We start from the raw sequence: 25,595 nt of genomic DNA on the forward strand, positions 1-25,595 counted from the left end.
AATTATCTGATTTATCTGTTTCACCCTTCTGATGATCAGGAAGCGCTAGGCACAGCAGCCACAGAGGCCCTGGCTCCCATCTCTCCCATGGTATTTACTCAGAGTGGAATTTAAAAGTTGCAGAGAGGCTGAATGAGGTGGAGAGTGGAGACAGAAAATTATGGGACCCATACAGAATGTAAACCTCTGGTATTGCATTAATGGTCTTTCTGTTGACTGAATCTATTGAGTAAAGAATTTCTTCCATAGTGCTGGAGTAAGCCAAGTTTAGTATAGAGGCTATGTGGCCTTCAATTTGTTAGTTGTGAACAAGTAGCATGATCTCTGAGTTGAGCCAATTCCAATGACATAACATGAATTGGACTGGATTCCATAGTAGCAGAATACCCCTTTCTCTTACACATGAAAAGTCACTTTCTAAAGCCACCCATGCTTAACTTGGAGTGATTTTTTTTTATGCTGCTTTTGCTTTCCTGCGAATATTGTATAGGATTAGCAAAATACAAAAACCATAACAAACTCATAGATGGAGCACACAGGGTTTATTTTAAAGAGGAGAGTACTATTTATGGAAAGTGTGTGAGATTTATTTCCCCCCCCAAAGTGGGAATGTTTCTTAGGTTTTTGTTATGTTCTTTTATACATTATGTGGAAGGAGGAGAAAACACTTTTTGGAAACTGCGCACACACCTTTTGAAAGTTGTTACAGCATCAAATTTCATATTTTAATTTAGTTTCACATGTTTATATAGTATATTCAGACTCCTCTTTTCTTTCATTTATAGTCAAGTCATGTATTTTCTCTCTTTTCATTAGTGATAGCTTGCCAAGCTGAATTAGTTGTAAATTATCAGCATGCACTGATTACTAGCAATAAGAAAACAGACCATCACACATCTTTTATGACGAGTAGCAAATAATTTTTAGTATTTATTTTTTTCTTCTTGATATTACACACGCTGACTTGTAAAAGCATTTACTAAACTGTAAACATTAAATTTCATTTAAGTATATTTGTGAAGTTGGGAAAGAGAGCCTCTTTCCACATTGCTAAAATGGATCATATGGCGTCATTTGAGATACTTCATTGCCGTCCTGTTAGTTATGGCTGATCAGATTGTTACTATTTGATGCAAGAAGTTTACGTGGAGAAGATACTGCTTTCTTGAGCAGTTATACTCTGCTAAATATTTATTGGTTGCACAGTTGAGCAAGTTGCTCTGTTCCAGGTGCTTATCAGCAGTACATATTTTTATAGGCTCCTCTACACTTATTAGTAGCTTGTGACAAAATTAGTCAGTTTTTTTCATGAGTTGTAAATTTTTTCACCAATTTATTTCACATGACGTTGCACAGCCTGAGATTTCTATTTAAGGAAAAATTTTCAATTTTTTTGCTGAAAAATGTACATGGAAATCTCAAAGAGCTATACTTTCACCCACCTCCACAGCTTAGGACAGTGGCTCTCAAACTTTTGTACTGGTGACTCCTTTCACGTAGCAAGCCTCTGAGTGTGACCCCCCTCTTATGAATTAAAAACACTTTTTTATATATTTAGCACCATTATAAATGCTGGAGGCAAAGCGGGTTTTGGGGTGGAGGTTGACAGCTCACAACCCTCCATGTAATAACCTCACAACCCCCTGAGGGATCCCGACCCCCCCAGTTTGAAAACCCCTGGCTTAGGAGAAATCACGCATCTCTTGCCTAGCTGCATTTATTCTTCTCATTCTCATCAGTACTGCTCATGTCTACTAGAAACGTGCAGAGCAAGGAACAGAACTGTCCATCTGAGGCAGTGGATCATCATTGCTCCTGAATAGTGGAGGTTGGTGACTAGATAAGAGGCTGAGGACAGGAAAATGATTGAACTGAAGGGTGTCCTGAAATGCTGTTTTCAGGCTGTTTAAAAAGAAGTTCGATGTGGGACAGTTCACAAATGGTGAAAGTTTTAAACCCTTAGATATTAATCTACCTGTTAAACAGTTCATGTAATGAAAGGAAATCCCTTTCTTTGAAAAATGGGAAAAGACAAAAACAAACACTAAACTAAATCAACTGACTTTTCAAAATTTAATTTTTATTTAAAAGCCTTCAGGGTACCCGGTGATTAGCTTTTAAAGTTTGGAATTTTTAAAAATTGGTCTATAAAAACATGCGGGGTTTCTGTAGTGTGCCTTTTTGAGTGCCTTTTTTTTATTGGGCTTTAGAAACAGGTCAGGAATTACAGCTCACTGCTTTATAGTCCACAGTAAAACTCAAGAAATGTCCTCAACAGAAGAAGTTAAAGGGGGTCATTAGATGTACTGCTTGACTATAAATAATGGATCACTTTCTCTGCCTCGTATATATAAGCATTCTTCTTGATAGCTATTTCCTTCCATCACAGACTCCCTTAGAAAAATGCCTCTTTCATTTATCCAAAAAAGGACAGGTTATTTAAAAAAGAAAAGAAAAGTAAGGAGGAGAACAATGTTGAAAAGAGCCCTTTAGTTATATCTGCAGAGATCTGTGGTGATAGGAACTATTTATGTGTCATCTTAAGCTTAGCTCTATTGTTTCTTGTACCACCGCTAAAAAACTATGCAACTTCTCTGCTTGCTGTGTAGTCACATTACCATGGAAACCTGCATGCAACAAACCTGATTCACATATCATGCCTGGCTAAGTACAGACAGAGGTCACATGCTGGCATTTGTCCCATGTTCTCCTTTTGTATTTTACAAGCATTCCTAAACTGGTGACAGGGAGAAGTGGATGGTGGGTTAGAGAAGAGGGAAGAACGCAAAGAGGGGCACAAGATTTGAGTGGTGGAATGACCCTGTAAACTGTGAATGGAAAATGATGTAGTTCAAACATTTTATCTAAGGAAATCTTGTTGCTGCTGTTCTGTAATGTGTGTGAAAACGACTTGCTGGATCTCGGAATGAGAGAGGAAATGAGTATAACAGGTACAGAAGATGGTAGCTCTTTGGATGTTTTCTTATTCCTTGCACCATATTTCAGTAAGCCCACTCAAAGGAATTTTGTGTGAACAAAGCCATAACTAAGAGGGTTTTAAAAAAAAAACAACAAAAAAAAAACCCACAACCCCTCCACCCATAAACCTTAGAGATACACAGAGTGGAGGTCTGTAATACAGAAATAAACCTGTATATTGCTGTCTTTCGCTGTTTTAATCAGGAGTTTTTAAACTGACTTTTACCTTTGCTCTGCCTTTTTTATCCTATTCTTATTCTTCCCTTCTTCACCATCCTCTTGTCTAGCTGGATTCTCTCTCTCTCTCTCTCGTGTGTGTGTGTGTGTGTGTGTGTGTGTGTGTGTGTGTGTGTGTGTGTGTGTGTGTTTATAGAGGAGGATAGGAGGGCAGAGGGAGACCAGGGTCAGAGAGGAGAATTTTTTTTTTTTTTTCAAAACACACATTTTTCCTTTTTGTGGCAGAAGCAACTTCTTCCAGCTTGCTTCAGGTCCCTTATTTACTAGTCCTGCAGTTGACTTCATAACATTGTGGCCTTTAGCCATCCTAAAATATTAATTTTCAGTCATGCTGTGTAGGCTGGACACCTTCATGGTGCAGACACAAGCCATTCATTCCTTGTGAACGGTTTACAGTGAGAGAATTCTCCCTGTCCTCCAGTGTGCACACCCATGCACACTAAAAAGGCATTCATTGCATGGCGTGCGCTGTGGACTGAGCACAGTGGGGGGTGCCATGCAGCCTTTGTGTACTGCCTTCCAAACGCAGAAGAAAGAAATAACATTTAGAGCGTCTGTAAAAAAGGCCAGTTTCTTTGTTGTGAATGTTGCTAATTTTGTTTTGTTGGCTATGGTGTAAGGATGGCTGAAGGGCTTGTACTCGAAGTAAGAGAGAAAGCATGAGTAATATGCCAAATTCATGCATTAAAAAAAATATTTCTTCCTCTTTCTCTGCCTATCTCCTTCAGATTGCTGAGCTTGGTTAATAAGGGGTAACAGTGTGTGTGGCCTGGAAACCAAAGCAGCTGGGCAATAGTATGCACGTACTGGTAAATAGTTTGTCAGACGCCTGCCCCTTCTTTCTCCCTCCCTCCTTCCTTCCACCTATGGGGGCTGTGGGCAATGTGCCATAACATCAAATGGTTTTAAGTTTGGGGCAACTTTTTACTGTGGCTGACCCTGAAGCATGCCATTATTTATCAAATGCTTGATATGTGGTAGATATATAATTTCAGTGCACAATACATTTAAGATTAATTTAGCTTTCTATAAATACTCTGAAATACTAGACCTTCATTTATGAAATATGCAACAATTAAATTAGACCGGGCCCCTGAGATGTTATTTTAGCCAAACGTGTTATTTTAAAATTTGCTGTGGGGAAATTTAATGAAAGGTGCCAGAGACCGAAACTCTCAATTCACAAAAGAGTTGAACTGGTGTTGCCCCATGCTGTACTTTTCCTCACACCACCCACCTTGTGCCTCACCACTATCCTTGTAGGGGCTACTTCGTGGACAGATGCCAACAGGATGTGGGAAAATTTATACTTGTGCTGCTGCTGCTTGTCATATTGTTTCTCTTCTGTGAAGCATGTTCACAAATTTTAGCCTTCCGAAAATGACTATTTTGAAGTAACTCTTAAAGCATTCATGGTTATACACAGAACCAGGAATCTATATACATCTCAATGACCCTCAGTAAGATACTCACATGAGAATGGGAAGAGTTTACAGAATGAGGCCCTAATATGCCTCCAGCGATGCCATTTTTTATCCTGTTTTAATTTATTCCTTGTGTTTCCATTGCTTGCCATCTTACGAGTTAGTAAATGTAACTAGCTCACATGAGTTGAGAGTTCTACAGGACCTTTTATTCACATACATGTGCCAGTGCTGATTACAATTACAGCATAGCCACGTGATCTCATTCAGCAGGATGAGATCATTATCATGAAGTCACTGAGCTACTCTTCTGTGTGGGCCCCACTACAGCATATTCAAAACATAAGTACACTGATATAAGCCATTGCCACATACAGTGTAATGGTTGTGACTTGATATGGTGACACATTAGGAATGAGTCTGTCATTTTGTTTTTGATTATTCCCTCTTAAATGAATGGAAAAGATTTCCTGCACTGTCCCTTCAGGGGGAATGTCTTAATTTGTTTTGTTGCTGGATATTTTTCTTTCCATGATATCAATTTACTTTGTATTCAGGTCCTGGAAAGAAGTCATAGGCTTATAAAGATTAAATAGTCACTCTCTGGATGTTTTCAGCCCCACATTTTACTCTTTTTAATTCCATCTTTTAAAATAAAACCCTGTTTTATTTCCTAGTCTTTTGTTGTATCTTTAAATTGTTACTGCCAAGAGAGCTTGCCATTGGGGTCTGTACAGCCCTTGAAAATGTAAATAAAGAAGAATCTCTGCTTTCATTTACAATAATAATAAAAAAAAAACCTAGCCCTATTCCTTAGAAAGGCACAATAGCTGTGAAAATGTCAGCCAATAAAGACCAGTATAAGTAGAAACCAGCAGCATTGTTCCTCGGGAGTAGGAGACTAGGTATGCATAAATATATCTTCCCCATACCCGTTATGTAAACTGAGTGGGTTAAATTTAGGATGTAACTCAAACAACCTTCTCACCAGTCCTTCCCCAAATGCTTGGTCATCCCAATGGTATGATCATGCTGGACAGGAATATATTGGCACAATACAAATAATATTATGGTATTGCCAACCTCAAATGGTCAATCAATCACGAGACTGGCTTAAAAATTATGAAATTCTTACATAAGCATTTGTCTCCAGGAGCTGGGGCTTCAAGTTAAACATCAAACATAATGAGATTTGCATTAAAATTGAGAGTTGGCAACACTATAATAAAACAATGAGTGGGGGAGGAAGGAAAATTGCTTTGCAAGCCCAATGCTATGTCCAGTTCTGCTTTCTAGTATTATTACCACCATACGTTTGTGACCTATGGGGACATATTCCCATGCACTGACTTAGATGGACTTGTGTTCATAATCAGAACTTATGTGGATTCCTCATGAAAGAAACTAGTCTGTAAAAATGAATAAAACAGATAGTGTCTGTGTGGCCAGTTCCTTGCAATCAAGGGAGAAAAAAGTCTTCCTCTATGAACACACTTTTGTCATGATGGGAAGTGGAGGAAAGAAGAGACCCCTCTAAAAGGTGGAGAGGAAGGGAAGAGAAGAGTCAGCCACTTCCAAATGTGCTAGAAAAATTGTGATTCATGAGAATGAGATGCAGCACGCATAGTTTTTTAGAAAGTTGCAGGGAATGTGGAAAATTGTAATGGAGAGCTAGTTTCAACATAAACTCCGGAGCAACCAGTATCCCTTCATAATGAACTACTTTCACATTGCCTGATCGGTTTTTACTGTTCCCAAGCCCTGAATATTTTGTACCTTTGCAGTTCTTTTTAAAAAGCAATAATTTACTTAATACTAGCTGAAAGTGTATGTGAAAACATAGGCCTTCCCACAGTAACTTAAAAAAGAAGACGAAAAATCTTTTGTGGTTAAATAATTGCAGTCATTGTGTAGGAGTACTGTGGGAGGTATAGGTTTAAAGGACAGAGGTTATGCTGATTAGCTATGCAGGGTGCAGCTTTTTGCTTTGAAGCAACAATTTGTTCACAGAAACGCAAGTAAATGGGAAGGGAATAGCTGAGATTTATGGGAGAAGAGTCATTATTGATGTTCCAATTGGGATATTAGTTGTGGAGTGAGAAAACAACAAGCATTCAGACTTGGTTGAAGTTCAGTCTCCCAAAATTTTCTTGTCTTTGAAAGTAGAAATCTAAATGTTGTGGTAACAAAAATGCAGAACCTCTTTACATTCTTAAATGTAATTTATGGGACAATGCACAATGGTCAAAGAACCAGAAAGCCACATGATTTCTCTAAAATGTAATATGATGCTACAACACATTAGCAGAACAGTGAACGTGATTTAAAAAATGGACTACAAGTGATGCTGACAAGTGGTTTCATCCCAAATTTTAGCTGTCTCCAGATAGTTATAATGTGGTCATGATGAATGTCCCCAGGATACTAAATATCCACTACTTACTTAAAAACTAACCCTTTCTCCAAAAAGACAAAATACAAACTCTCTATCATCTTAGTGTTTTGATGTCTCATGTCAACTATGATTTCCTATATGTCATTGCTTTTCATTTTGTGGGTACTTTATTTTAAATTGGAGATGCTGTGAAATAACCCAAGAGAGTGTATTCTTGCAGTATTTTCAACCTATAGTCTACATTCCTTCATTTTATCTAAATAGCTATAATCCAGCATTGTATGACAAGAGAAGAATTTCACCCAATCGCAGCCTAGAAGAGTCTATCACTCTCTTCAGAAATTGCATTGAAGTACTTATTGGACTTACTAAACCAATTTTTTTCCTCAGTAGGCATCTAACTTACTGCCCACAGCATAACATTTACCTGCATGAAATTGGGTAATTGAATATTTAGTACTAAGTTCATATCCAGTGTACATGGGTGCAACTTCTTTGAAGTCAAATGATTTGCACATGCTTGGACCGTGTCAGAAACTGATCTGTTAACTTTTCAAAGGACATATGTTGCAGGAAGTATTTAGGCTCCTATTTTGGGAAATTTAGTCTCCAGTCGAGTTTTTCCACTCAGGACACTCTTTTACTCAATTATTTACTCACTTGACATCAAACAGATTTTCACTTTTAAAACCTAACCTTGCTTGGTTACTTACTTACCCAAGCTACAAATCGTCCATCTCAGCATTGGCAGAAAGTCAGAAGGATATGATGGTTCCAAACAGCATCCATGCAATTCCAAAAACTGAAACAACAGGAAAGAAACAGTGAGGACGTCTATATTTTTCTAATCCTGTTGTGTTATGAGAATGTTAGAATTAAGAGGATGTTAGAATATCCTCACTCGAAACTGTTTTTACAGTTATCAAAGGCCTCAGCTTTGCTTCTGTGTTTAACAAGCTGTAAGACATTTATTGCCTCATATATTCTTCCACCATAAACCTTATCTCTTAAGTAAATAATTTTAGTATAAGTTTATAGACAACTGTAAAATGAAGGTTTTTTTAAATTTGTTTTGCTTAATAACCAGATATATATAAACTCGTACATTTTATATATATCTGGCTATTAAGGCAGGAACCTGAATTGCAGGATTTGTTTTTTCCCAGTGAATAGTATATTGTACTGTACCAAAAAAAGCAGCTGACTGCTGTACCTTGTAAGAGCTGGTCACCAGCAGGCATGGCCTGTTATGAACTCAGATGCGAGACTTAAGATTTTTGCAGTCAACAAACAATTTTGGCTGATTCCTGGATATTTGTTCTTTCAAAGGCCCATTTATCTGCCTCTTTAAAACTCTGATTCAACAAAACACTTAAGCATCTGTTTTTAAAGTTAAGCACTTGCTTAAATTCTTTGCACAGTAGAGAAGGGATTACTACTAATGTGCTTGAAGTTAAGCATGAATGTAAGTGCTTTGCTGAATAAGGACATTGAAGTATTAAAGTTCTTTAGAAGCTTTCAGAGAAGTTGCTTTTCCTGAAATGCCACTTTCCAAGCTGAGTGTAACCTGGAATTCCATTAAACTTGTAGAGTTTCCCTGGAGAAATAGAAACTTTTTGTGCTATTTATTGTATGTTATCCTTTTTGCTTGAGTCTCAAATACAACTGCTGTTCAATCAGTGTTGGAAGAGGTGAACCAATCCCTCTTGTGTAAAAACAAAACCTACCAAACAAAGTAATGTCCCATATCATTGTGGGGCATTCTGTAAAGTCTTCTAAACTCAAGGTCTCATGCATCATCAGCGTTGGGTTTCTCAAAGAAACTCTAGTGGCTCATTTAGATTTGGGTTTGTATTGTTGATGGTCAGTGTATTTGAAATGAAATGAAATATTTGTTAATAAAGTGTTCTTATAAAAGTGTGACTTATTTGCGAGAAAGAGAACAGAAGAAAGAATTGTGACCGCAAAAAATATCTCTTGACTTTAAGGGTATGTCTACACTACAATTAGACCCTGTGGCTGGCCCATGCCAGTTGACCCAAGCTCAGGCTAACAGGCTATTTAATTGCGATGTAGAGGTTCTGACTCGGGTTGCAGCTTGAACTTTGAGACCCTCCTACCTTGCAGGGTCCAAGAACCCAAGCTGCAGCTGGATCCTGAATGTCTACACTGCAGTTAAACATCCTAGCAGCCCAAGCCTTGTGAGCCTGAGTCAGCTGGTACAGGCCAGCCACGGGTTTTTAATTGCAGCATAGATATACCTTAATACACCTAACTATACAAAGATGTGTTTTATTGATTGCTTCTCGTGACAATATAAACAAAGAGTTAGTATTTTAAAGAACCAAAGGCTGAATTTTAATTTTAACATTTTTATTCGAGAGTATATGTAATTTCCTTGCCTTTATTTCCTAATGTATAATATCAATTAACACATTCAAATGTCTCCATCTATTTTACTGATAAAACATTACATTTTGTTACTCTGAAAATGGTTTTCCTTGGTACAGCAATTGAATTAAAAGTAGTGCTGTCGCTTAATCGCACTTAACTCACGCGATTAACTCAAAAAAAATTAATCACGATTTAAAAAGTTAATCGCGATTAATTGCAGTTTTAATCACGCTGTTAAACAATAGAATATCAATAGAAATGTACTGAATATTTTTGGATGTTTTCTACATTTTCAAATACATTGATTTCAGTGACAACACAGAATACAAAATGTACAGTGCTCACTTATTATTTTTAATACAAATATTTGCACTGCAAAAATGATGAAAGAAATGGTATTTTTCAGTTCATCTCATACAAGTACTGAAGTGCAATCTCTTCATCATGAGAGTGTAACTTACAAATGTAGATTTTTTTTGTTACATAACTGCACTAAAAAACAACACAGTGTAAAACTTTAGCGCCTACGAGTCCGCTCAGTCCTACTTCTTGTTCAGCCATCGCTAATAAAACAAATTTGTTTACATTCATGGGAGATATGCTGCCCGCTTCTTATTTACAATGCCATCTGAAAGTGAGAGCAGGCGTTCGCGTGGTATTTTTGTAGCCAGCATTGCACTATATTTACATGCCAGATATGGTAAACGTTCATATGCCCCTTCATGATTCGGCCACCATTCCAGAGGACATGCTTCCATGCTGATGACACTCGTTAAAAAATGAGTTAAATTTGTGAGTGAACTCCTTGGGGGAGAATTGTATGTCTCCTCCTCTATTTTACCCACGTTCTGCCATATATTTCATGTTATAGCAGTCTCGGATGATGACCCAGCACATGTTGTTCATTTTAAGAGTGCTTTCATTGCAGATTTGACAAAACACAAAGAAGATACCAATGTGAGATTTCTAAAGATAGCCTCAGCACTCGACCCAAGGCTTAAGAATCTGAAGTGCCTTCCAAAATCTGAGAGGGACAAGGTGCGGAACTGCTTTCAGAAGTCTTAAAAGAGAACACTATGATGCAGAAACTACAGAACCCAAACCACTAAAAAAGAAAATCAAAATTTTGTTGGAGGCATCTGACTCAGATGATGAAAATGAACATGCATCGGTCTGCACTACTTTGGATTGTTATCGAGCAGAACTCGTCATCAGCCTGGACACGTGTCCCCTGGAATGTTGGTTGAAGCATGAGGTGACATATGAATCTTTAGCGCATCTGGCATGTAAATATCTTGTGACGCTGGCTACAGCAGTGCCATGAGAATGCCTGTTTTCACTTTCAGGTGACATTGTAAAAAAGAAACAGGCAGAATTATCTCCTGCAAATACAAACGAGTTTGTTTACCCGAGCAATTGGCTGAACAAGAGTAGGACTGAGTGGACTTGCAGGCTCTAAAATTTTACATTGTTTTATTTATTAATGCAGTTATTTTGTACATAATTCTACATTTGTAAGTTCTCTTTTCATGATAAAGAGATTGCACTACAAGTACTTGTATTAGATGAATTGAAAAATACAATTTCTTTTGTTTTTTACAGTGTAAATATTTGTAATAAAAATAAATATAAAGTGAGCACTGTATACTTTGTATTCTGTTGTAACTGAAATCAAGATATTTGAAAATGTAGAAAACATCCACAAATATTTAAATAAATGGTATTTGATTATTTAACAGCATGATTAATCACACGGTTAATTGGGATATATTTTTTAAATCATGCGATTAATCATGATAAATTGTTTTTAATCGCACAAGAGCCCTAATTAAAAGAAAACAAACAAATATTTAAATATCTATTCTTTCAGTAATCCATATACACAGAACCACCATATAGCTTGCATGCTGGGGGCTAAGCACCTTGCTGTGAATGCTGAACATAACATTTTTATGTATCTTCACTTCTATAGACTGTTGGTCTTCTCTTGCTCCCACTGAAGTCAGTGCAAAATTCCAGTTCACTACAATAAATGTAGACTCAAGTCCTAAATAATTTAACATTATTTTCTATAAATGTTATTAATTAATTGTTTGTAAAGAGCTTAGTAAGTACTTAGTGTTTTAGTCTTACTCTTATTTACTTGTGTTAGAGATGAGAGTGAAAGAAAAACACCTGAACTTTGCAGATGGGACCCAGATCTGAATGTTGCCACTGGCCAAAGTTTAATGATCCAGCTCAGACACCTACATCTAGGGTGACCAAATGTCACATTTTTAAAGGGACAGTCCCATTTCTTGAGACTTTTTCTTATATAGGCACCTATTACCCCCACCCCATCCTGTTTTTTCACAGTTGCTATCTGGTCACCCTACCTACATCTGAACACATGCTGAGCTTTAAAGAAGATTGGATCTGGATCAGAACTTTGCAGCTCTAAATGTTTTGCTAGTGACATCAGAATGTATGTGAGCTGTAAAAACTTGCAGTGTGCAAGGTTATATTCCATGCTCATGTATAGAACATAAATGGCTCCTATTTTTATAAATTTAAAAGATGTCACCTGAATGTTATCAGTATGTGTGTTGGCAGTAGGGACTTAAATAGTTTGATCTAATTTTTTAGTATATGCACAGTGATCTTTTGCCTGTTTTAATCCAGTCAGTAGTGCAAAACTATTTTTGGACCCGTGATACAGTTAGTCAAAGTTGTGTATTAGGATGGGGGGGATAAGTTATGCATAATATATAATGAAACTATTTAAATTACTTATGATTATGCCCGTGTACAGCAGCAACAGATGTACATGTCTTGATATGCTGTCACATCTATTTTCTGCTTTTGGCATATGATATATTATATAAATAGGTAAAAGCTAAAAACAAAAACATTTTAACCTGATATATATTTTTTTTAGAACCGCTAACATGGAACAGTGTAATCTAAGGAAAGGATTCAATCTCCGTTTTCATAGTTTGTTGCCAGGGTCCCTTTGTGTTCTACACAGGCTTTCTTTTTAAAATCTTTTTTGCTTAGTATTCAGTACTCCTTCAGTTTTAGCAGCTCCATCACCCATAGAGATGACTCATCTTCACTGTCTTATACTGTCTCCTACTGAGTGAACACGGGGCAGAAAATCTGTTTTTCCCCCCACCCCTATAGCTAAACCACCTGTGGAAATAGACTCGTTTTGATAAAGCAAGTTAGCCATTTTCTGTCAGCTTCCCTCCTTGGGTAAGTGTTCTTCAAATGGCTGAGAAAAGTGCCACCTGATGCTGACTGGGATGAAACTGAAGTGTTTACTGCTGCAGCAGTCTGTCGTCTGAGACTTTGAGGGTGTGAGGTAGAGACAAACCACAGTCTCGAAGAAAGTGGTGTGTCTAGGGGTGTTGAATGACCATTGCTTTAATTTTTTATAAGTGATGGGTTCAGACATGGTAAAGGGCCTTTATCTGCAAGCTGGCATTAAGATACCGTCTTATCTTGGGCAACCTTGAAACAGCAAGAGCGGCAAGCAGCATATCACATCTTCATTTTTAGCTCTTTTCCATACTCTGCTCTGTAAGTACAGTATGCCAGTGTTCTGCCTGCCAGCTGGAGTTCCCAAATTGCTTAATTAGGTGTTATGTATTAGGGTAGTACAGCATACATATTTAAATAACTTGATACTTCAGGGAAGCATATTTGCCATTTGACATGACATCAAACAGTTTTTAGTTGTATGAAACTTTGCAGATGGCTAAGATAAGCAAGAAGGCTACTTTTATGTTTTTTGATTTACTAGTCCCCACAGTAATGGTATATGAAATTCAGCAGAATTTTCTGTGATCATTAGGGAAATGAATATTTTTCCTACAGTAAAACACAGGTATACTGTAAACAACATGAGGCCAGAATTGACAGGTAGCACCTGATGAATGGAATTCACTATTTTGCCAGTCTGACTAACAAGAAAGTTACCACATGCATTATTTACTTTGCAAATATATTCCTTAAGAACTGTGATAGGCTTAGAGGTGTCTCCAAATGTTAAAGATAGAGGGGTGTGTCTAGTTTAAATGATTTTATATATGCAGGTGTAGTTTCTAGCTTTAAGTAAAAAATAACTGTGGCCTAATTGCATTTACTTGTGCTGAATCACTTCTTGGGAAGGATTTAGCTAATCAGCTATTTCTGGTCTGTTGAAGGGAAAAGTGAGTGAGTGACTGTCATTATCTTGATGCTGATTACCGGAATTGACCAACTTCATAGCAATTTGCTAACCTTGTTTACAAAACTGGCCTCCCAAACCTGACTCTGTGATTTAGGAGGGAAGAGAGCCAGGCCACTTGTAGCGTTTTCAGTACTGACACTTTATCATCTACATGTTCTGATTTAGGGAAAGGAGATGATGACGCAGAGGTATTATCATCAATCCCATCTGTAGTCCAGAGAAATTTGCATAAGAAGGGAAAATATCATTTTTGGCACTTAGTCAATAAAAAATGTTTTGTTTTATTTATTTATTTTTCTTAATTTGGAGCTTAAGGAAACTGGGCTGTAGCCCAGTGCAACCTCAGGATAAGAAATGTGCTATATTAGCTGGCATTTGCAACAGTTCTCCATATGAGTTCTTGAATGATGTGCTACCAGATTTTCTCTCACTAGCACACACAGCTAAGAAATATGCTATTGGCTAAAAGCACAAGGCTAAGGGTATTGCAAAATTAGTACTGTTTTTTTTTATTATTTTTTATTAAGGGTGGGGCTAGAAAGGTGAGAGACCAGTCATGTATATTAATTTGCTTCCCAGTAAGAGAAAAACCTCTCCTAGACCTAGGGCCCTGGTCGAACTTTAACTCTGAGTACTCGTCCCACAGCACTGCTCCTTCCTAGGCCAGCATTTGTTTTCCCGTATGAAAAATATCACAGTGCCAGCTACTTCTATGTCCATAAAGGGAGCTCAAGGTATTAAATATGAAAATAATCAAGATCTTCACAAACTGTGTAGTCCCTTCACCTCCTCCGCCCCCCCAGAAACCCTAATTAAAAAAAATTAAAATAAAAGCAAACACAGAAAACATGTTTTCTGCCTAAACATAAAAATAAACAGTAAATAAAACAGGAGTTTGTGAGGATCAATGACCCTCTACAAATTAATGAAATTTAAATGCTCATTCTCCCTGTCTCTCAATTGGGTCCAAAACTCCTGTCAATATGCTTCACTCCCTGCTTTGACTCTCAAATTCTTCTGACGTTATCCTAAACCTGTCTCTAAATCTCTTGGGGCCACATCAATTCGCTATCTGCTCTCCACGAGGCTCCTCTAGATTTCCTGGTTTCCAGGGCTGCTTTTCCCTCATGCTTTTGTCTTTGCTGCTGCTCCAAGCTTGCTGCTTGCATTGGAACACACTTTCAACCTGTGCTGCATTTTTAGACACCAGTTGTGCTACTGTCTCAAGCCACTCCAGGGCCCTCTTTTCCTTTTGGGCCCTTGTTTTAATTCTTTCTGGGCCTCAGTGCAACTCTCAAGATGTTCTCTGTGGCCTCTTCCACATCTTCACTCATCTGGCCCCTCTGGGCTTCTCTTAAAATTTGTCTAATTTCATCTGATTAATTGTTTCAAGTTTCCTGCAGTTCTGATCCTATCTGACAACTGCTTGGTGTCATCATGTCTTTATTCTTTATCACATCTTTAGCTGTTGGGTATTCATCAGTAATATTGCCTTCAAATGCATTGAATTTGCTGGTACCTTGTTTACATTTTCTCGATGACCTGCGCAGTTCTAGACGTTCACTTCTGGTGTTGCCTTCTTTGTAATGATGTAAAGACAGATGAGTCTGATATTATAGCCAGACTGCCTGCCTGCCACCTGTTCTGTCTTTCTACCTCTTTCCTTTTCCACTTTGACTATAGCAGATGCTACCACAATCCCTGTCCTAGATTCTATTCTAACTTCCTAGTCTTTTCATTCTCCCTATCTCTCCTCCCCTCTCCCTGGTTGATGCTTCCTTCATCAGTGTTTGGGCTGCCAAAGCACTCTTTAAACCCGCATATAATTCTGTTTTGAGCTTGGAAACTCTGCCCAATGGTCTTTTCAGTTCTCTACCTTCTTTTTGTTTTCTATCTTAAATGACTTGAAATAGACATGGAAGGGGAAGGGCTCGGTCTAGACTTGCAAAGCAATTTCCCCTTCCCGAAAGGGCAGAGCACATTTCCTTCCAAAACAACCTGGCTGGGAAGTCACAGATTTCTTGTCAGTGCTGCTTTTTTCCCTCCCTGAAAGCTGTTGAGTCAAAACACGACTGTCAAGGCTGACCCAAAGGAACATGAGTGTGGGTCTGAGAGTGTTTCCCTTCATTCGTCCTTAAAACCAACAGAATGGGGGAAAGAGAGATCTGGGGGAGCATTCATATATGTGAAGGTTAAAAGGTAATGGGAAAGCATATAATCTTGGCACCCCTCCGCAGAGAGACTGGCTCACGGATTGATCTTGCACTCAAAGTGCCTTGCAGGGGTTTATTCTGACCAGATAGTATAAATATTAGAATGACTGTTAGAAAGAGGAGGGGGAAAGCTTAATAAATAGGAGGCTAATAAGCATGCAGGCAAGGCTGATTAGTTGCAAAGACTTTTCCTTAGCAGGAAAGAGTTAGTTTGTGGTTTTTACTTTAACCTCTCTGATGTTACTCTCACTCAAGGATAAGAATCTTTTTTTTATTGCTTCTCTAAATGCAGTTGTGTTTGTTAACTTACTTACTTGTAGTGTTGTGTCCTGTCACGGATTTTAATTTCAAGGCATCCACTCTTACCTTGCTTCTCCCCTGCTCTGGGTATCACCTTTGTTAAAAAGATCACTTTATACATGAAAAATAAAGAGTCATAACATCGAAGTTACTGATTGTCTCCCCTCAAAATATTTTAGAGATCTTCTCTGCTTAGATTTTCAAAGATATTAAAGTCAATCTAAGTGGAAGGGGGGAGAGGTTTAAAAAAGAAAAAAATGTGGTTGAGTTCTTAGTTCATCTAATATGTCTACTTAGATGCCCCCCTTCATCATTTAGGTTTGCTATTTCAGTGGTGAAATTTCTGGCTTGGTCAGAACCGTGCAGGACTGAGTGGGGAGATGAACTGGAGTGTGACTGGATGCTGGCTTACTATTATATTTTGAGATAACTGCTGATTCACAGATTCACATTGTGCATTCACTGGAAAAATGAGGGTGTCTGGATCCGTTGGTCTGAAACCAGTAATTAGGGTGGAGTATCTGAATAGTTGGTTACCATCTCTCTGAGTCTGAAGCAGCCTGTATCTGTGTGTGGTGTATAACTGAAATATCACCATATCCTACAGCAATAGTTCATGACTACTATAGGTACTCAAGGTGCTTTACAAATATTAATTAAGCTCACAACACCCCTGTGAGTTAGGTAAACATCATCCCTATTTAGTAGAAGAATAAACGGAAGGTCCACCCTTTTGCTTTATTCCAGCAGTGACAGGTCACCAGTCCCAAAGGCAATGGGGTCAGAGGGCTTGCCTGTTTTCCAGACCCTTTGATTAGAATTCCAAACTACAGATGTTTTTATTATGAGATGCTACACAGGCTTGCAATGTATATAATTGTTTAGCATGCATTCCCTTTGAGCTCTTTCAGTTCCATCTTCTGCTGCTATTGCAGCGTTTGGTTATTTCATATGAGACAAGTATCAGAGTCAAATGTTCTTACGTGTTTAGCAGACTAGGCGTTGGACAGGTAGTGAGTATATGGTCTTGCTTGTTTCCAAGAAGGCTAAGGAGCTCAGCAGATTTGAGCAAATTATTGCAAATGGGGCTGATCCTAGTACAGCTCCATGGTTGTGTTGAGGCTTTTGATGCACCAAGGTGATATTTATGCACTTTGACATGGCTAGTAACTGCCTCAGTGGGTTTCTGTTAGTCACAATTGGGGATACCAGCCCATGAAAAAAATAAGTTAGCGTTTTAATTTTTCAAGTGGGTCAGCATCATTCTTCTTTTCTTGTCTGATACATTTACAGTGTTATGATGCAAAAAATATGATTTACCTGGCACGAATTTTAATTTGGGACTTTTGCACCCTGGGGTCTGATGTTGCAGGAGGCAGGACAAATCCACAAAATAGTTGAAGTGTCCCTTTAAAGACAAGATGAGAGGCAATGCAACAGTGAATTTCTGTTGCTCAAATCTGTACATTGCTAGTAGTAGTTATTGGATTAATCAGAAAAACCCAAATGGATGGAAATATAGGGGCGATTGTTTTTAACTAATAAGCTATTTTTGCTCTCTGTGATCTAGCAGGTAGGACAGTGCAGTTACAGTTAAGAACCCTGGGTTATATTTACAGCTTTGGCAATAACCTGCTATATGAGCTTTGACAAATACCTTTATCTCCCTATTTCTCAGTTTCCCCATCTGTTAAATTGAGATGATACTTAATCTCTGCTTATTATCATAGTTGTTAAACAGTTGTTACTATTGTTGTTGTTTTATCTAACATTGAACTTCACTTCCCTTTTCTCCTTCACCTATCTATTTGTGGGCATTTCACACCAATGCTGATCATTATTCAACAGAGATGGATTGTAGATCATGGATAATATGAGTCATGCAAAGCCAATTATTTTCATTACTTCACCCAGAAAAGTTTAGTCCAGATGCAGCCTCTGGTTTGAAGTTTTAGAATCCTTTGCTTTGCTACTGACATTTAAAATCAATACATCTGTTAGTCTAGAAGGTGCCACAGGACTCTTTGTCGCTTTTTACAGATCCAGACCAACACGGCTACCACTCTGATACTTAAAATCATTGTTACCTTTCATATATCTTCTCCCATATATCTTGCTATGTTAATTCCTTTGTGGATAGACTATGGTACCTAATGTTTTATAGCAGTAGTCTTTTGAAGACAAGGTATTTCACCAGGAATTAAATATAGTGTGTTCCCACTAACATTCAACAAACCAAAGTAATCATTAAAAAGTAGCCAGCATTTGCTGTTTCTTTTTGAAGTTCTGTCATACTTTACAAAACGAGACTTGTGGATGTTACACTACATCCAAACCCTCATCTTAGGTCAGTATGTTTTATGCCTAACTGAAGTCAGCGTGAGGAAAAATAGATGGAAAGCCCTACATTTTTTAGCTTCACAACTGCATCTACAATAACCTGCAACTAATCTGCCTCATAACCTCTGCCAAATATTTACTGGCAGACTGCTAATGCAAGTGAAAGTTAAATAATTCTGTTTCTTCCAGGTGTATTAGTGTAGGTGAATGTGGTTCAGGATTTTAAGTCTCTACACAGCAAATACTTCATGTGGCTAAGATTTAAAAAAGAAAAGAAAAGAAAGACTTTGAATGCCACACATTGTTGGGTGCACAACTTCCTACACCAACTTGTTTCAAAAATGGTGAGCAACTCTCCCCCAATAATCAGGTCCCTTTGAACTACCTCATGTGGGACAGCCAAAATTACCGGTCACTTTATCAAATCTTGATGTATATTTCTAGCTATAGTTCCAAGAAAATTCCATGAATTAAGAAAAATTACAAGAATCTTATAATTCCATACACAAGGATTCTATAGTCCTTTAATATATTTGGAAAGTCTATTATACACACATTATTATTATTTTGGACCAGATTGTGTAGTTTGTACACAGAAATGTGCTAAAGATATGGGGAGGTAGGGTAAAAATTGTTGCTAGCAATGGGGGGAGCATCCATTTCAGATTGTGTGGCTTGCCTCTTCTGTCAAGCGAAGCCAGCTCTATGGCTGGGCATGGAGGAATGAGGCCTATTACAGCATGGGTACTCGGACCCTGAAAGCTGCCTTTTATCAATGCTGGCGTGACCCGCTGGCGGCCCGCTGAGGAGCAGCAGGTGTGTTCCTGCTTCAGTTTCCCCTTATGGGCTATTAATAAGTTCAGTGAGGCTTGTATATAGTGAACAATGCCACTTCAGTGGTCTGGTTTATTTAATCAAAGGCTGAACAGACATGCAAACGAATGTTTGCCCGTAGTGTCCGTTAACATTAGTCTGTCTTCCTCACCTGAATCCAACTGTCTCTTCCATCCAGGCTCTTCACCAGTAATACCCTCTTGACTTGGAACACTCTTCTGGAGTCTGGCCTCCTGCAGTTACCTGGGGAAGGGCTCCCTCTCTGGATTCAGGGATCCTGCAGAGGGTTTTCTCTGGAGTGATGTGTAGTTCCCCAATGACCTGGATCTCTTGGCACTGTCAGGTGCAGTCCTTCTGCTGGGACAGGGCCTTCCTAGGGCTTTGCCATTCATAGCCCTTTTGGAACCATCTCCCTCCAGCAGCTCCTTTCAGAGGTCACCTTTTCTGGTGAGCTCTCTAACCAGTTCTTCTGTAAAGTCTCTCTCCTTAGGAGCTTCCTCGCTGTGTTCTGGGGCTTCCTGTCTGAGCCCTCATAACCCTTTATAAGGCCCAGATGTTCCTTAACTAATTAACTCACATCCAGCCACCTAGATAATTAACTGTTCACAGTTGGATCTGGCTTGTCTTGTTCTCCTTAGTGGAGCCAGTCACAGGTTGGCTGGTCCCTGACTTCCCTGAAAGGGCCTGCCCCCAGGACAAGTACATAGCACCTAGCACACTCATGTCTCCTGCCTCCATTTCCCTTTCCCTGTGTGTGATTTGCAGCCCAGGGATGATAGAAAGTAGACGTGGCTGTGTACCTCTCTTGTATGTGGTTCTGGCACAGTGGGTGCAGTTGGAGTGTGATTGGATCTGGAGTGAGAGTTCAGGTCTATCTCTGTTCTGCTCACATCTCTCTCTTTCAGGCTTCTCTTTCACAATTACACGTGCTCAAAGTTTCAGCGCATTTCTGTGTGTGAATTCCAAAGTTTTTGGGAGACTTCTATCCACAACCTTCTATAAACAGCCTTTGTTCACACCCTTCACCTCAGCCACAAACTGCTGTATTGACTCAGTTTCTTTCAGTACTGTAACTTTATTAATAAAAGGAACCAGACTCCATTGGGTAACTATGTAGCTATGTACAACATGGATAGAGTTGGGAGTTAGGTGGCTTACTTACATATACGTATTATTTTGGGCAGCTCAATCATTTTCTTTTAAACAAGTGTAATGAATAATTTGCCTTCACAAAACTGGATTTGGAGTAGATGGAACAACACATGGTGTGGCAAGGACAGAAGGTGTTTCTGGAGGTGAAACAAGGCTTACGCAGGAGGAAATCTTTCTTTCTGAAGTTCCCGAAGTCCGCCTTTTAAAATAATGAACAGAGTTTTCCCAAGGTATTTAAGTGTAATTTACTGGAAATGTTTCAGGTGAGCATGGTGACATTCATTAGCCCTTGAACAGGAGACCATACAGATGTTCTTGCCTTCTAAAAGAGAGAGAGTGTGTGTATAGTATTGGACTGTTGAATGGTCTGCTGCCTTTTGGGATATGAGAGAACCAATTTTTTTGTAAAATCAAACTAGCTTGAGAGCTTCCTTTTGGATATATAGCCAAACAGACCTTTGGAAACTTTAGAAGTTTGCTCATCTCTAGTTTCCAGATGCTCCCCCACAGCACTAGCCCAGACATAAGCACACATTTTTGTTGTTGTTGTTTGTTCAGGATTGTTGTTGTATCTTTGCTTTCTCTGATAGCATGGACTCAAATTAAATAGCCAGCTTAAATTAATAATATTTTGAGCAAAGCACTAGTTGTAGTGAGTGCTAACGTGTATTGTAAAGATAATGGGCCAGCCTCATCCCTAATGTAAATCCATTTACATCAGTGGTGTTCCACCAGGAATGGAGTTAGCTCTTTGTTGTTTTTATGCCCATGGTGTTTTCCTCTATGATTTATTTGCTTCACTTGTGAGAAAGATGCTTCCTCCTTTTTGCTTGTTTCCTGACTTTTAAGGTCATGTATTTTTATATCTGTCTGTTTGTCTGTGTGGGTGGGCATGTGAGAGTCTCTGTCTCTCCTCCTTATGTAATGTCAGATGGAAGTTTAGAACAGTGCACTGCAGAAAGCCAACCCACATCCTTCACCCACACAGCCTGCGAAGCAGTTACACCGACATCAATCAGGGAAAACCCTCAGACTACATGCACCGTTGGAGCAGGTGCATGAGGGTTCATGGCTTCATCATGTGACTGTCATACTACAGTGTATCACCTACTGCTGTCTGTTACTTTATCTATATGCAACAGGCCTATTTACCTACATAGCAAATGAAATATATGATCTAAAACTTGCAGACACTCTTGAGTTCAAATTATGCTATCCCGTCCTTCACATATTTGGAAGAATGTTCTTTCAGAACATTGCTCTGGAAGCATCAAGAAAAAAAGCTGCATAGCACCATTGCCTTAAAAGCAAGTTTTGCAGAGGGAAAAAGCAAAACCTAAACTACATAAGGGGGCAGAGGGCAAATGTTACAGACTGAGGAAAGCCATATGCAAAACTAAGCCAAGAGTCTGAGAGATACAAAGAGCAGATATTATACTGGGGAGAAAAGATTGTACAAATGATGTTATACCAATGACAGTAAAAAGTGAGTAATGCTTTCTGGAATCATTCAAAGAGTTTTTTAATTTAATTCTTTGGCTACTAGAATTTCTGCCACAAAATGGATGTGAATGGCTTTTTTAATTATTGTGCATAATATAGACTGACTACTGCTACTGTGTTAGTTTACATTCAGCCTTTTCTATTTAAAGCTGATAATGCACTCTGTTCTTTTTCCTTTTAATGGCCAAAGTAAATTACTGCCCTGAGCTCTGGGTCTGATCAGCCAGTGTGAGAAAATATTTAACAGAGCAAGATTTCTAAAACGATGCTTGAATGAATGTAGAGCAGTGACATGCTCTCAGTGCTATGTCTGGAAACTTCCCTTTGCAAACTGGAATGAAGAGACCAGGAATAATTCTAAATCACAAAATAAGAAGAATCCAGAATGAACATATTTTTGTGATTTGGCATTTGTGACATATGAACACTAAACTGTGTAAAAATTAACTTAATGAAATAAATATACATTCTCCCTCATAAAATGGATCAACTGGCTTTCCGAATTCTACCTGCTCTGGAATACGTTGTGCTGAAGACTGTGAGTCCAACTTTTGTTCAGTTACGCTCAAGTAAATCTGGAGTAATTCCACTGACTTCATTTGGCTCTATGGAAGTCAGTGGAGTTCCTCTGTACTTACATGAGTATGTATGAGAGAAGAATTTGGCTCTGTATCTGTTGCTATAATTTTATATGGGATATTAATATAGAATCATCTTCCCAAATACATATAAGGGGTAAACATTGGAACAAATTGTGCCTTGCACATGTTCAGGTGTGCAGCGAGGAGGAAAATCCAAGGAACCTTTAGGCACTGGATCCCTGGAGTGGAAGATGTGTTCCAGATTAGTGTTGCTAGTGATTCTGGGTAGATATCTATCACAGTGTGGGGCCAGAGCCATGGCTTTGTCACTCCTCTCCATACTGGCTGGGCTTGGAGGGGGGCACATGCTGCACTCTCTGAAAGTGGCGCAGCAGCAGCCGTCCATAGGAGCTGTGGGAGGCATTGTGCCTGCCTGTAGTGTGCTGCCTCCCAGTGCTCCCGGGACAGGATGCATCTGTGCCACCCTTCAAGGTGCACTTGAGCCCTTTCCTTTTTGCTCGGTCCCTAGTTGCTGTGACTGGCTGCGATAGCTGCTGCTGCTGCTTTGCAAAACAAAGCTGAAGGAATAAAGGGCGTGTGCTAGGCAAATAAGAGAAAACATTCTTTTAAAAAAGAAGTACAACATCCAGTGATTTTCTTGCATTTAAGCTGGAGGGTGCGAGTTGTAAAATAGTGGCCAGGTAGGGTACATCAATAATCGCTGCATAAACTTTGACTAGAAGAAAGACAACAAATTCCAATCCCTTAAAAATAAATAAATATCAGATACCATTTAGTATCCCAAATTGGTGTAGTACAGATGGAGATGTAAAAAATTGACAATGTGCATTTTTAAACAGACTAGTTGAAAAACAGTTCGCCTTTAATTGACCTGCCAAGGTATTCTTGGTTCTGTGTTTTGCTTGTTACAGGCGGTAAAGTATCAAGAGCCTGGAGAAGAGTGAGGAAAGCAGCTTGTGCTCTACTTTGTGTGTTTCTTGTAGTATGTTTTCAGCTTTCAGAGAAACTCAAGGCCCTGAACTTTGAAAACCTTGAAATTAAAGTTTTTCATGTTTAAGGTCACTCATGCAGGATATTCTGCTAATGGTCACTTTTTCTGAAGTGTCTGGAACTGGCCACTCTTGAAGACACGATGCCAGACTAGTTGAACCACTAGTCTGATTCAGTTTGGCAATGCCCATGTTTTTATGTTTGTGAGTAGCTCAGTGTCTTCACTTTTCATACGCCAAAGCCACATTCATTGCAGTGACCATGTTGAAAGAGCAGAAGGTGATTTCCAAATGTTTATGATAACTTTGCACAAGTGCTATTCTCTGGGTTCAAGCAGTTCTCAACATAGGAGAATAGCCATGTGATGGTCACACAGGGTCACAATGTGATTGGCTTTAACAGGTCTGTTTTGCTACTTCATCATACAACTTAGGTAGGTCTCCTAATCAGGTTTTCCACACAACTAGGGTGGAACTGGCTGATTCAGATGGCAGGAAGAGCTAAGAAAGAGAATAAAATATTTGTTAGGATTGATAGTGTTAATGAAAATATGAAAGGAAAGAAGGAAAGCCACATTTGGAGAGGAAAGTGTGGCCTGACAAATATGACCCCCTGGATTTCTGACTTTGAAATCAAAGCTGGCTTTAATGTGCACCAGGTGTCGACAGGGTGTTTTGATTCCCTTCAAGCAAGGGAATGAGCCTTACAGTTTCAGCATCTGCACATCTGTGAATATCAGTGACAGGGTGTATTCTTGTTTAGCTCATAGCCCATGAGGTTCATAGGGCACAAACAATTTAATAATTGATCCTGTTAGTTGCACTGGAGATTGGCAACCACAAAACTGTGTTCTGCTGTGCACAGGCTGTGGTCTATTCATTCCCTCTCCTGCCCCTTTCCAGTGCCCATCCCTTGCATTGACATGCTTAATCCCATTTTAACTGTCTCAGTAGCCAGACAGAACAACAGGAAAGCCAGGAAGATGACAGCAAAGCCAGAGTTTAAAATTGTGTAGCAAAAAACTAAAAATGGATATTATAAAAAACATTCATTATTGATATTAAAACAGTATGTTTAAAACACGTGTTGTGATAAAACTAGGTATTCTGTAAATGTAGATTACCCATTAAATCCTGTGGAAGGACAAGATGCCATTTTAAGATGAATGGTTCTTTGACGCCTATCTTGAGGTTGGCAGTCTTGCCATTGGTCACTCTGTTTCTATTCTTTTCTTTTTGCTGCAGGTTGGGAAGACTGTGGCAAGGTGGCTCTGATATCATCTAGAGACTTCCAGATTTGCTTGGTTTCTCTCACTCTTGCTTTCAGCCTGGGTCTTGCATGAGACTGCACTGGTTTTTTTTTGGTGATTGAGCTCGTCCTGTGAAAGAAAGATCAGGTGTGCTTGTACTTTTGGGTCTGTCAAAAGACTTAGTTGTTGTTGACCAAAAGGGTTTTGACCTGTTTGTGGACCTGTTTCCTTATTTTCTTTCTCTGAGCCCAGGCTGATGGCGGAAATAGTGTGATGAATTAGTGAGATCATTATGTAGAAAACATGCATCCGTTTCTCTTTATTGTATCAAATTCTGACAGAGATCTTTGCTTTCAAAGAACTTGGCCTAAATCATCATCAGATTAGATGAGACCAAGTTAGCTGGAGTCCTGCCTAGATAAAATATAAGTGATGCTTATAAGTTGAAACTATGGCAAGGTGGCCCCCTGTAACAAGGCACTGGTCGTTTGGGGGAGGGGAGGACATTTGCAGTCCGGGATGTCTGTTATAGGGACATAGTCCCTTTAAGGCAGGAGTTTTTTAAAATTTTAGTCATCAGCTGGAGCATATGATTGATGGTTCAGGAGACTAGGAACCAAGTATCAGAGGGGTAGCCATGTTAGTCTGGATCTGTAAAGGCAGCAGAGAATCCTGTGGCACCTTATAGACTAACAGACGTTTTGGAGCATGAGCTTTCGTGGGTGAATACCCACTTCGTCAGATGCATGTAGTGGAAATTTCCAGGGGCA

The 25,595-nt window shown here is 38.9% G+C and overlaps 1 long non-coding RNA gene across 3 annotated transcripts in view; it reads left to right on the plus strand.

The window, feature by feature from the left end:
• LOC116822837 (uncharacterized) overlaps nt 1-25,595 on the plus strand; it is a 355,840-nt gene that overhangs the window by 261,100 nt on the left and 69,145 nt on the right. The window lies entirely within an intron of this gene.

This window comes from Chelonoidis abingdonii, chromosome 2 (assembly GCF_003597395.2).
Source record: "Chelonoidis abingdonii isolate Lonesome George chromosome 2, CheloAbing_2.0, whole genome shotgun sequence".
NCBI classification, from domain to species: domain Eukaryota; kingdom Metazoa; phylum Chordata; order Testudines; family Testudinidae; genus Chelonoidis; species Chelonoidis abingdonii.